Genomic DNA, 14,318 nt, shown 5'->3' with positions numbered 1-14,318 from the left:
ACGAAGCCAGCCTGTGATTAGGCCCGGGGCCTTAAACGCCCACAACCCGAACCCCCGAGCGGCCAGGCTCGAAACAGTCTTCCTGAGCGCGGTTCGTTCGTGAGAAGAAATTGGCTGAGAAATCAGATGGAATCGCAGCCAAGAAAGCGCTGCTGCTGCTGCTGCTGCACGACGTAATTTTTTTTTTTTTTTTCAGCTATAACTGTCCAAAAATTTACCATCGTTTCGGTTATTACATTTCTCCGCACGTTGCTCTACGAATTTCGAGACTGATCCGTATGGAAAGATGAAAAAAAATTCTAAAATTCCAAGTCGCGGATATAAGCTCTACAATTTCTTTTGTTTTCTCTCTTCGGTTTTAGAAATTTTTTTTAACACTAGTCATCTCCTCGGTGTTTAACGAACATTTATGCATGAAAAATTCAACAACCTTGTGTATAAAAAAAGCGAACAAGTTCCAACGAAATTTGAGGCGGGGATTTTTTTTCATAGCAAGGAAAAAATAACAGAGGATATAATGGTTCACAATAAAGTATGAAATAGGGGTCTGACTGGTAATAGTGGGTGTAGCAGAGGGGGCCCTCGAGATTATCACGATGTGCTGATGTTCGAAGCTATTACTTATCTCCGAGGCACTCGAGCCCCACCTCCACACCCACCGTCGCCTCAACGCCACCGTCACGGCTTGATTCTTATAGATGAGCCATCAACCCCGATTTGTCCGTTTACGTCCGAACGGTTCGTCTCGCCTCATTCAAACCACGACAGTTTTAGATTAAAATCAATATCGGCTATCGGAGCCGATTTTGTCGCGGTGAAGAGTTCTGGATCAAAGATGCCGATATCGTTTGATCAGAATTGCGTATAAGAAACTGAAAATTATGGAACTGGGATTTTTAGCGGTGAAGCTAAAGTCGATACTTCGTAGAGCGGAATTCATAAGTAGTCAAAATTTTGGGTAATTTTGGAAAAATTTCCATAGAATTATGGGGCCGGAGAAATTTGCTATGTTTAGTCGAAGTATAATTATCAGGATCGTGAAGTACTGCAATCACCCTGACAAAAACTGTCGATAACCGAACTCCATCGTTGGTCGAAATTTGGAAACAAATATTTTTTACCTCGTTGATGAATATTGTCTGGCTTAAGCTAAGAGAAAAAATCACCGCAAACATACCAGCAAATGTCTTCGATCTTGAGGAGTGAAAAGTCGGAGAAGAAAAAAAAATGATTAAACTTCCAAAAAATTGAGATAAAATACTCGAATAAATCACACCGAGTGTAATGAGCATCGTGAAATGATTGAAAAAATATCAATAATTAAAGGAACTTGAGTTAAGGTTATGAAACTTTACGAGGAAACGAGAAAAAGCTTCTTTAACAACGGAACGATAAATTTTGAATTGTACCTAGTCCCAAATAAACTGATTCATAAATTCACGAAATTTTACCGTCAACTTGTTATTATAAAAACTAATATTTTTGATTTCTTCGTTTTCTTACAGACAATTTTGGGATCATTTTCAACGAAGCGGAAAGAAACTCTTCAAATTCATCCCTACAAGCTCGAATCGCATCGTTGAATCGTTTGTTCCGTTAGGACTTTTGGAACGTTGAGCGATACTTGGGAGCATCCGAAGTTGGAGAGCAGGAAGCGAGGCTGGAGTGACGGAAAAAGTGACGGCACGCGAGCGAGAGATATAAATATTCACCGTTCCATTCTCACCCAGCTATAGCTCCGAGTTTTCGTTGCAGTGGTCCTTTTGCAGGATTGCACGGGGTGAGCTCGGTGCTTCGGACGGGATTTACATTTGTTCCGGGAGACTCGTGCAGAGTGTCCTGATACGTCCTAGACGAAGTGGCAAGTAACACTCCTCTATCCGCAGTCCGGACGAGGAAGAAAACGCGTAAACACGAACAACCGCAAAAAAGCTTAATTAAAATACCAGGAATGAAGGAATCGTGTTGCAGCCGTTAATAATTCCGCTACTGAGATTTCTCACTTGCAGCTGATGGAATTGTGTATCCGTTGGTTTCAATTTAAATTCACCCTCGACAAATATCCCAGGCAAACTTTATTTCAATCGAATTGTCAATTCTGTTGCTGTTTTTGTGACGTATAAGTTCGTAATCAAATTTTTTTTTTTCCTTTTTTTTTTTTTTGTTTTTTTTTTCGAGCTTGTAAAGATAATTGCGAACGATTGTTAAACACGAAGATGACACAACGGATAGAATAAATCATCGATACGACGGTTGCATAAATCAAAAAATAGTAATTTATCCGTTCTCAGTTTTGGTTTCATCATTATGTTACATGTTACACATAATAAAACTTTACTTTATTACGAATAGTAGGTGCTTAAAATGAAACGTGTACTTTTTGCTTTTGAAAGAATTTATGTGTAAGAATCCTGAAGGGTGGTTTCGAACCGTAAATCAGTCACCGGGTTCCGGGTTGCAGTCAATGAAAACATGGAAAAGGGAAAAAGGAGGAAAAAATTGCTCCAGTTCCCGTTTTTCTCCTTTCACCGAAAAGCTTCGGAAAATCTGATACGCGCTTGTGCTTGAACGGCCTTTCTTTCAATACATCGCGATCGCGTGTCCTGCGGTGCAGCTTATAACCCTGACCTCTGATCCTTCAGGCCTGAACGCCGTGTGTAGCATATAATTACGGGTTCAGGCCAGACCGACGAGCAACAAGCCCGAATCTCTCTCCGCCTTCCATGCGAGGAAAACACCAAGAATCGCCCCCCTATAACGCCCCATCTTCCCATGAGTGGGTATTTTGGATACGGATTGTTGTGGATGTGAAGTTGCACATACGCGTTGGATTCGTTCCGACGTGAGTAAAAAAGTGTGTCAAATAATGAAAAATATTGTGGAATTTCTTTTAATTAACCAGGAGGATGAATGGAAAATTTACCCCTGTCATAGATATTCTAGTATACAGGTTTTAGCCTCTCGCTGAGTTAGCGACGTCTCAATTCAAGCGCTTACAAAACTGTATCGAATTAAACATGTGATGATTTTATGCAAGGTTTGTCATGCGAAGAAGAGATGAAAAAATAACGCATTCATCTATCACGCCGGCTTGTTGACTTTTTTTGTTCTCGCGTGTGCTTCTCGATACGAACGTTGTTGTTACGAGGAGCCGGAACACGTGAAATTCACTCACACCGAGATCTTAATTGATGGATAAGAAAGGAGTTTAGAAAAAAATCTAGACGCCAAGATTAATTCATCAATCAAATTTGGTTAAGCCATTCGTCGTCGACGAGTGGTAATCATATGTATTTCTTTCTCGGTAATTTTTTTCTTTTACAATTTTTTGTTCGTATTCAGTCTCGTTTCAATATTCTTGTATCATCGACTTCTAGAATTATTTCACAGGCTGTTGAAACTCAACTCCCATTTGAATATTATAGCTGCGCATTATATGATAGGTAATAAAATTATCACGACTAATTAAATTATCAAATACATTCGTATCCTGTACATACAGAAAAGGCAACAACAAAAAAAGTGAACAAAAATTTATAAAAAAAAGTGGGGATAATGAATTATACATGCAAATTTATTAGACACATGAAGTTTTTTTTTACGTTGGCAATAAATTTAATCGGTGATATCAGAAAATTTTTTCAAGATAAATATTAATTTTTCTCAGGTATTATGTTCGTTTCATTTCAATACGTATGTAATATTTATCTTCATGGTTGTCTGAATCGAAATCATTGATTTAAAATCTCTGCAAAATAGGTTCGTTGATTTTGATTCAAGTATAATACGTATAATATATATTACTCTGAAACGAAACATTTGTAATATATGATCTATACAAATTGAACATTGATTTGTTTCATTCATTTTGTCGTTTGATTTACCAAGTCAGTTCGAATAATTGAGTTTAGTTAAGTTAGTTGAAAAAATCGTGTTAATTAGAATGAGTGAAGTAAAAAAAAAAAAAAAAAAATTTGGAAAACATGCGTGAAAAAGATCGTTGACAAGCAGACGCCCGTATCGTTTGACCGTTACACTGAATTGGCTCTCGAATGATAGCCGAGAAGTTGTCCGTGTTCGGCACACGGATATTTGCATTCTACTAGGAACGATCTGAGATTGACGATTAGCCGGTATATAAAGTTAAGTCGGGCGCGTAGACCGTTTGCAAACCTACCTTTGCACACACACGCGCGCATTTTATGCATGGATATAATCCGCCTGCTTGCTCGCTTTTATCAAAGTTCTATCTACGCGAGGGGTCCAAGCGACTTGAGAGTAAAGTCTGGACACTGTGCAGCTAACAAGTATAAGTCAGGCTGCAGGTGCATATTCCTTCCCAGGCTGTGCACATCGTCTTTTAAAAGCGAGGCGCTTACCATTCATTAGATAGATTGCCGGAGAGTAATAAATAAATGAGAATTGCGACTGAGAGGTCGATCAACCTGAATTCGATTAAAAGAAACGGTTCATCTTTGACGTGAGGCAAAATAAAGAGAGCAGAGATAAAAATTTTGAAGACTGACGATTTCGACCGTTGACAATTTTTAACCAATTATTATGCTGCTGTGTAAAACGTATGTTTATTTTTCTTTCTTTAGCAAACGAGTCAATGGTACGGTTTATTTCACATTCAATGATTGCCTGAGAGATCTTCGTTAACATGACAATTGTACGTTTATGAATTTACGAGACAACCTTCCTTGAATTGGATTACAGAGAATTATAGTGAAGATTATTACGAAATAAGATTCGAAGTAGCGAAAATCATTCGAATTCACCGTCGAATTGTCGATTATTTCTGACAAGCGTGTTTAAACAGAACCAGATTGTTTGTTCGAAAAGACTTGAGTCGAGTATTGAGTCGATCATTCTTAAGACGATGCTACAGTCAATTCTTATCAACTGAGTAAAATGTCAGTTTTACTACTATCAAAGCCAACGTGCAATGTCGAAAAAAATTATGGAAAAACTTTTTATTTCATGTAAGAATAACTCGAGGAAATGCATCTCTGCAATAACTGGTAATTCAATTATTGCAATACATTTTTCGGCATCGTTGTTGCGTAAGAAAAAATTCATTTTGGACATTTGTATTCGGCTGCATTGCATGTAGAATTACGCCAACTGCGATATTTTCACATCAGCGATACGCACGTTTTGATAAAACACAAAATGAGTGTAATTTTACTCGGTCGGTAAAAACTGACTGTATCACCCTCTTAATTCAACGAACTACATTTGTATTCACTTTAAATGGATGAAAAGCTGAGTAATTAGAGTGTACCGTTGAAAATTCGACTCGTTTTAGATTGAACTTGACGAGATTGAAAGCATTCCAACTGAAACAAGGAATTAGGAAACTCGCTGCAACCGAAGCGGGCAGTTAAGCGGTCCTAACGTTAACACAGTCTCGGTAGCCGCAGCATCCATGCTGTGAGAGTATAACATTCAAGGTTAACATAGAGCGGATCACCGCCATTCCATTGTATTGTAATACAGTTTAAACGCGTAATAGGGCATGCTTACAAGCATTTTCTGCATACCGGGTGTCCCGCTGCGCTTGACCCGATGTTTAACGAACATCTCGAGAGAATGAATTTTTCCACCGAAGGGTTGCGAATTCGACGCGAAATTCCCGCAAGTCCAATTTTTCTCATTTCACGCAATTGATTTATTATTTATCTGTTTTTATTGCCGTCGGACAAACAGCTGATAATTATATACAGAAATCAGGATCGCAGGTTCGGATTCAGAATTTTTATTGTTATTTTTTATTTTATTTATTTTTTGTTCATTTTAAACGGCTGGCGCAGTGGGGTCGAGAAAACGAGAAATTCAGAAGAGAGCATTCTCCTGTCTCTCCCGCTGTATTCATTTCACCTCGTTAACCGCATGAAAAATACATAAGTCGTATTAACATTTTTTTATATTCACTTTTTTCGAGGCACCGATCGAGGGTGTGCACGTATAAACTAGGTGAATAATCGTTTGCGAGTATATATGTGGTCCGTAAGGTACGTGATTGTAATAAAGTCGATTTATTTTACTCTCAGGTAAAGTGACACGTAAATGATTTATGCCTCAAAAGAATTTCACACGAATATTCGATGATTTACCACAAGAGAATAACGAGAATTTTCATGCCGAGATATCCAAATATTTCACATACGTGTATGGTTTGAAAAAAATTAAAATTAATTGGTTAAATTAACAGACTGGAGTATTAATTCGATCAATAGTTATTATCTTATGTCAGGGATAAATGGAATTACGGCATTAGCTTATACTCAATCAATTATCCTGGTAAGAAAAAAATAATTATTCATGTACGTAACGATCTGATAGTGAAAATATGTGAAAGTTGTAGTTCGTAAAAATTCGCTAATTTCTGTTGAACATATTTTTCGGTAATACGTTGGTTAGGAAAAGTTTCATCGATGAGGTGACGAACGCGTAATAATTTCAACAAGTTTTCCTTCCCAGCATAATAAAAACAAGGAAATAAAGAGAAAAGCAAATAAATATTTAATTATATTTAACTATTATGATATATATATATATATGATATCTAAAATTGAGAGGACCTAATATCTTCGTCATATCATTCAGTTGAGGTTTAAGAAGGAGGCGAGCGAGTTTCGGCGCCCGCTGATTTTTAAATTATTAAAAAACGAGGACGAGGAGCGGAGTGTAAAACAACCGTCCGTTATTCCTAAACGATTGCGCACGGATTACGTGCTCTTCTGAACCGCGTTGTTAGAGGCGGAGGCGGGCAGGAATTATGCATGCCCACCTTACCTCAAAGCTCAGAATTTGAATACGAATGCCCCGCAGACTTGAAAAGAGGTTAAAATGAATTGTACCAATGGCTTTGGTTTCTCTTCTTTTCTTCTCATATCTCGGCTTAACCCTGTTCACGGCTAGCACAACGCCTGCATCAACTTTTACCATTATTTTCTACAATGTTATACTAACTGCACCTGCGTCGTGACGTGAAATTTTTCATTTTCGACGTTATACGTCCGTGTAAACTTCACCAGAAGGTGGGCCCAAATTTTCTCAACCTTTTTTAACGAGCAGATATCGACAATAACGTAGCAAAGTTGAATTCTCAGCGGGAAAATTTATTCGTTCGAATAAACGTCGATGAAAACAAGGTTCAAAATTTTTTTTTATCATGCGAAAAAATGTGTACTTCAATGAAACCGGTTGTTATCTAAATTTTTGATAATTAACCAACGATACAATTTCCACCATGCAACTTTTGGTTTTCGAAACGCCGAAAGAAATAATATTTCGGCTTCGGGCAGCCTAAGCAGCTCCCTTGAAACTAGATTTATGAACGACACGAAGAGACAGATTTATGTACGGTGATCTATTGGTACATGGAATTTGTTACGGTCTCTGTGTAAGAATATCTCTCAAACATGATCTCAGGAACGGTTTACTCTCTTCTTTTTTTTCCATCTCCGTCGATGATCGCGGAGCGCTCAACAAACAAGCTGGCTAACAAAAAATACACACCCGAATTCTATTCGTGGACCAATTAGAACGACAAGGTATACTCGAAACCCAAAGATTTTCATCTGGAAACAGGTAGTTCTTATTTTCTTAGGCGGAAGTTGGTTGGCCAAATATCGATAACTTATATTAATTTTCGTTGCGAAATAGTCCTGCTTTAAATATTTATCGAATTATTATATTCGTAATTTAATAATAATGATTTCTTGGAGAATACAAGAAAAAAAAAGTACTGAAAAAAATTATGTACAGACGCTTATAGATATCCACGTTTCATTTGAAAACACTTCAAAATTGTTCAAAATCTGTTTTACAACGTTACACAAATATTGTTTATAATCGACAAAAGGCAATATTCAATGGACTGCTAAATATGAAATAAAATCTGCTTCGGTGACTTTCTAAAAAATAGTCTTCAGAATAAAATAAGCCATTTTATATACAAACATAAAGTGAAATCGAACAAATCTAAGTAATTGGAAGTGATTTGAAATCAGGCAGTGACATCTGAGATTTTGTTTATTATGTTATTGCAGAGATCTTCGTAGCTTACGAATATAATAATTTAATAAATACCCAATGTATGACTATCCTGGAATGAAAGTAATAAGAAGTATCAATGTTTTTGGCGAACCAATCTCCTCGAGAACTTTCGGAAGCTAATCGTTCGCAAGACGATCGAATTCAAAACTTGACTTACCGCAATGGAAAAAGTTGATTCAGTGTTTTCAAATACTTTTCGCTTCGAAGCGAGATTATTAGTATTGTTTGTGTTTATTCTTTTTACAATTCTACGATAACTAATTCCGTTATACCAGGTACCTTAAGTCAATATCCGTTGTTCGAGAAATGTCGAGTCCATATGGCCGGTGACATCTTCTGACGCGAATAGATTGAAGGTTCCTTTTGTATCGACCGAGCAGCACGTGCGAGCTTATTTCGCGGGGGTTGAAATTGGCTGAAACCCCCTGATGAGGCAAAGACGAGCACCTGCGCAGCCGTTATCAATAATCATCATTAACCTCGACGACAGTGGGCGTATTTATACCGTGAACATGATCGTTTCATCTCTGAGCCGATGATCGAAGATAGCGGGGGATTAATAACTCAATTCTCATATGTATCTCATCTCGTAGATGGATATATAGCTCGGTAGAAGGGTGAACGGTTGTTATACGCATAGATTAATATTAAGCAGGGATCGACAGGATTTTTTTCAGTCTATTCGAGTATACGTGCATCTGTATATTATATATAACAAACGCGTGGGTCGGTGACTAATTAAAATTAAACCCAGCCGGCGAGACAATTAATTAGAAGCAAAAGATTGGGCGTTTCGGTTGCACTCGATACATACGCGATGATCGATCTTGTATCGCACGAGGTTACCGGAAGTATCGTGTAAAAATAGTTTAGGTCCACAAAAAAGCGTCGGATATGACTTCTGTGTTGAAGTTCCATCGTTCCATCGATCTTCAATTAGACCAATTCCCGCTGAGCTTACGATTCGTGAAATATCTAGTTTCTGGTTCAGCGTATGGCCGCCAAATGTCACTCAGCTCTCAACTTACTCACTAAAAGAGGAATTAGTCTCTCAAATCGCTCTGAATTGTGAGTAACTATGATCTGACGTCAAATATCACGAATCATTCTCACGTATCACAGTGAAATGAATTTGTACGAGAAGCACAAATATTTTCATTTTATTCTGTCCAATTTTACAATACCAGAGACTCTTGCAATTGACAAAAAAATTATTCGGTATCAAAATCAACTATAATTTAACGACACGCAGATACGCAGCTTTAGAAGAAAAAAAAAAAATAACAAATTATCTGACAATGCAATCGTTCTGTGAAGCTATTAATGACTTCTAATATCCAAGTTTCTACATTCGTTTGAATAAACTGTATTTGACTGTGTTTTTTTCATTTTTTTTCTCTCTCTTTTAGTTTGAACAAGGAATCGGTTAGGACTTGGTTTAGCAAAGGTGAGCTTTCTAATGAAGATGATGATAGTATGAAATACACCCTGGGCAGCGTAGACTTGTTGAGGTTTGCACGAACTGGCGATAGTCGAGCATTGTAATGGACCAATTGAAGGTATAATTTTCGAATGAACCGTTTAATTGAATCGCGAGATGAAGTTCACCGCGGTGGCAATGCGAGCCGGATACATAAAAAGGAGAGTTTGAACCCGCTGTCCGAACCGCAGAATCGCGTAACGTTGTATGCCGTATTAGACATACTCCATATATGTAGAGGCAACGCGTAAGTAGCAGCATTGCATTACACCGTTACACATACGTTTATTGGTAAAGTCATTTGCAATTAACTTTCAGAGCGCGAAATCCCTCGGACAATTATCACGCCGTCCTTCTGCAGCAGGCCTGGATTCTCGAACCATTGAACACAGCGCCGTGTGGATATTGTTATTTTCAATTATTTTTACAATCGATACCGCTTCACTGAGAGAAATTTCGGATCTTTATAGTCACTCAGAAATTACCGTGAAACAAGTGTCGTTACAATAACAGTCAAATATTGGTGCAATTACAAGAAAAATTGATATTTAACCGAACTAAACTGTTTAGTGTTATTATAATTGTCGATAACAGATTTTCTCATTACAGCTACAAAACTTGTCTCGATTTTATACTCTAAGCAATGTTTTTCAGTTATGGTGAAAAATGAAAACAATCATTTTACAACTTTATCGTGACTATAATTTAGGGAAATTTTTCCTATTGGAGATGAGAAAAAAATTAAAATGGCCAGTTTTATTGGCCAGATACTTCTTACTACAAATCATATATTAGAATATGTACGAAAGTTCTACAGTTGATGATAAGTTACGGCGGTTAGTGATATTGATCACAGATATTTTGTATCTTCAGTTGGTACGGATATTTCTAATTGCACCCTTACGAATAATACCAGCGGCATGAGGATTCGTTCCAAAGCGTTTCGTAACCATTCGAGCTTTGACGGGCTTGCCATATACTCTTTGGTAGGATTTCCGCTCTTCAAATGATACCGCGACTTGACCAGAACTGGTGCGAAACGAATCCTATACTATATTTCAATATTAATGTCTGATTTTGTTAATCGGTAATTATTCTCCAATAACTGGACAAGCAAAATTTACCGATCACGACAAAAGCTTTCAGTATCCTCATTTTGACGAACGACACTCACCTCGGACCGGGGTTAATCCTTAAAAAACGTCGTTTCCAACAAGCATCGCCAAGTTTTCGTAACAGTATCTCTCATCACACGTATAAACGGATCGATCATCACTCCACGTTTCTGTCACAGTCCACAAATCAGTATAACTCGGGAAAACAAACATTGATCACCGACGTCCGTGTAGTTCAGTCCGTTTACCGCGTAGTAATAAAGTCAACCAAAAACCTTGAGTAACTTTTTTTTCTCAAATATTCGGTGTCTAAAAAAAAATCCGGAAAAGACGATCCGACGGTCCGATTTTTGGTCGGTAAAGCGATCCTCCGGGAAATTCGTCGAGTCGTTCAGGGTGGGTGGAATCAAAGAGGGTCGAAGGGTGCGCGGATACTCGGAAGTCCTGACGGTCAGGTGACAGTGCGAAGCACGCTTCGAGGTTCCGGAGGAACGGCTGAGAGGACTTCTCGGTGAACGATGCGCCCGGCGCGGCTCGCGGTCCTCTCACTGAGAAGGCCGCGCTGCTGGGCCCGTCGCCTCGACGGGGCCCGAGAAAGAGGAGACCGGGATATCACGTGTCCGTCCTCTTTACGTTGTATGCACGTCGTTCCTACGCGAGTCGTCGTACCGCGTCCGTATTCCACTCCAGTCCGCGTGTCTCCGGCACCGATTTTCGCGACTTGATATCCGCCCCCCTTTACTCCACCGATGCGACATCCCGAAATCCTCAGGCTGCCGCCTGTCCTCCGCAATGCGGGCATGACAACCTTACCACCGATACCTTCGTGGCCTCTGTCACTGTCACGCGATACGACCTCCTGGAGGGGCTTTGGCTCCTCGACGAAGCAACGCGATACGACGCCGATCTTCAACCCCCTCGCGAAGCGAGACGCGGGGATGAACACATCGGGGATATAGTTGAGGAAATCAATCATTCGCTGCAACTGCAAGTTTTTCATGGTTTCGTGTCAAATCGTTATCGGTATAACAACGTTTCGAATGTCGTTTTCCGAAACTAGATTTTCTGGTTACTGCTACGGTGAATCTGTTTTTTTTTTTTTTTTTTAACTCACTGCATTTTACCAGTTACATAGGGTATCGTCGTCAAATTATCGCGATAATTGAAAGAAAATATAGTTCGAGTGATCTGCACGATCAAAACTGACGGTATCTATCACATACTAGATATTCTAGTTACGGTTGGAAAACGCATTTTAATACCGTATCTGGAATTGTATTTTTTGTAAATGTTAAAAAATGACAATGATGAGGGACTGCATGGTATTCAAAATTAGTAATTTATCTAAGTATGAATAACTGGGAAGATCACTCTGCTGTTTTTGCAAAGTATTTGCTACTTGAGTGAAGATATTGCTTTTATCAGCAAAAATTCTTGCTGAGATGTATATTGTCACTAAAACTTTATTGAACGGTGACATCAATATCTAAAGTACTTGCAACTCTCGATTGGGGTTATAAAGAATTTTCTTCTTGACACTTGGAATTTGTTTATTAAAATTTACTTTTGATTCTTCTTTTTGTGCATGGATAGAAATTACAGACGAAGAACACTTACAAGTCATATCCCTGTTCTCGAAAATTTTTGAGCCATTTGTTTTTTTTACCTGGTCTTTAATCAGCCGAATTCAATTCATTTTTTTTTTTTTTTTTTTTTTTTTTTTTTAGACACTCGCAATTTTTCCCTCCAGCTTCAAAAATCAGGGGACCTGAAGATACTTAACGGAAAATCAATCTCTTTCGAAAAGAATATCCTTTTCGTACAGACGTCTCACTCCTTGTTATTAGATTCGCTATTGTCAATTTCGATGTGCCGGGGAAATAGCTCAAGTTTTCTGTCCGATTGAAATGAAAATGTCTGATATCTTTCGTCGATGAAGTGAAAACCATAAACGGTTTTGAACTCACAAGGCCTGAGCCATAGACTTTTCAGAATTATCCGCGAATCGCCAACAACATAATTTAGCAGCTATGGGAGAGTAATGGTACTTCCTCCTGGTAACCCAGGATGTACGGAATATTATGATGAAATACCGGGAATTTCTGAGTTAGCATCTTCCCTAATGAACCGTTTAAAACGGAGAGTTGTAACCCTGCGCATAGTTGTTCAACTGAATAGTAAAACCAGTACGTGTATATGGAAGAAAGATCGGAAACAATTCGGAACGATTAGCGTTTACTGAACTGTTTCAAGCTCGGTACTCGCCTTAATTTTACAGCAAAACTGCATAGCCACCCTTTCCGTAATGAGTTATGACGTACGTCTTAAAAGTTACGTTGCTAATTGGAGTTGCGAGAAATTTTCGTCAATCGATGAAATCGCTTTTCAAGACGAGTTTTGGATAGGACTTGGCGCAATATTGCAGATAGTTCAGTATTCGTTGGACTTGTTGGAATTCCTCGCGTACCGGAGAATTCCAGGTTCCTAAATAAGGAGCGATGCTCGGAAACTTTATCGCATCGCTAGTATCGAACTTGAAATCTCACGTCGACTAATATTTGAAAATACAAATTATTGCATCATGACGAGACATTCTGCTTCCAGAGAGCCCTGAGTGCTGAGTGCTTTACATTCGGTGTGTTTCTGTATATGATCCGTGCCCGTTTTTACTGTTCACTGGCCTGTTAATAAAAACTTCGGATAAAAAAAATCTTCAAACTATTCGTTTCCACATCTGACATATTAATTCATTTGGAAGAGAACCTCTTGCTTCGCTTGAATGTGTCACGTTGAATTTCGGTTGCTCCCAATACGCGCCTAACGATCTTATAAAATATATCAGTCATACAAGTGTAACATGTAATCTTCGTTAACCTCGTGGAAATATTTCGTTTTTGGTTTGCTGTTTTGTTTTCTACTGAAAAATTTTCAAACTTATTGAACTGTAAATTTTACAGTGAATTGGAAACATTTCAACGCGACAGTTGACTTGTAACAACATATTTTTTGCAGTATTGAAAAAACTTCGAGTTTCTCAAATTTAATCGCTTACATTCATCATACAATTGATTTCTTAATGAACAAAAACCCGTGAATCAAACAAGTTCTATAAATGGTAACTTCAATATTTATGCTGTATAGCACGCTAAAATGACATCGAGTTATAGCAAAGACTGTACCACCGTTCTTCCTTTTGTAAAAATGCGCAGTTATGTTTAGTACCATGGGCTTGACTATTTCTATGTCTTTGATACACTGAGAAAAACTTCATTTGTTACAGTAACTAGAAAAATTGAGTAAAACAGGTATCGTTAAATAAACTGTTTGAATATTGTTGGGATTACGAAAAACGAGGTACGCGTGACCATTTTGCGCTATTGTCGATCCCTTTTTGGTAATTGCAACGCAAAATCAGTTTGCTCGGCTTACTCTACTTTTTTAGTTAAACAAGGCTTTAACGTCAATTTATTGTTGCACAAGCGTTAAATTTTCCCAACAGTTACAAGAAAATATAGTAACAGTGATCGTAACGAGAAAGAATAGTAACGGATACTAGACTTTCCGGTAACAGGTACAAAACTAATTTTCATTTTGTACCTAGAACTATATTTTTCGATTGTGGTAAAAATGAAGATAATTAAGGACTGAGCGGTAAC

At 38.2% G+C, this 14,318-nt stretch overlaps 1 protein-coding gene and 1 long non-coding RNA gene across 3 annotated transcripts in view; one reads left to right on the top strand and one right to left on the bottom strand.

The window, feature by feature from the left end:
• The window catches only part of LOC124180538, a 35,072-nt gene extending 32,746 nt beyond the window's left edge, over positions 1-2,326 (top strand). The window contains exon 5 of one of the 2 annotated variants that reach the window (XR_006870276.1): positions 1,506-2,326. This is a non-coding gene — a long non-coding RNA (uncharacterized LOC124180538). The remainder of the gene's footprint in view (positions 1-1,505) is intronic. The other variant, XR_006870277.1, reaches the window with a different exon arrangement.
• Positions 1-11,168, bottom strand: part of LOC124180513 (unconventional myosin-IXb) — a 48,922-nt gene extending 37,754 nt beyond the window's left edge. Inside the window, exon 1 of the mRNA XM_046566134.1 lies at positions 10,722-11,168. The gene's annotated coding sequence lies outside the window, so the exon portion shown is untranslated. The remainder of the gene's footprint in view (positions 1-10,721) is intronic.
• Positions 11,169-14,318: the final 3,150 nt, after the last annotated feature.

The sequence above is a fragment of the Neodiprion fabricii genome, chromosome 4 (genome assembly GCF_021155785.1).
Source record: "Neodiprion fabricii isolate iyNeoFabr1 chromosome 4, iyNeoFabr1.1, whole genome shotgun sequence".
In the NCBI taxonomy this organism is placed as follows: domain Eukaryota; kingdom Metazoa; phylum Arthropoda; class Insecta; order Hymenoptera; family Diprionidae; genus Neodiprion; species Neodiprion fabricii.
This window is presented reverse-complemented; position numbering and strand designations above follow the sequence as displayed.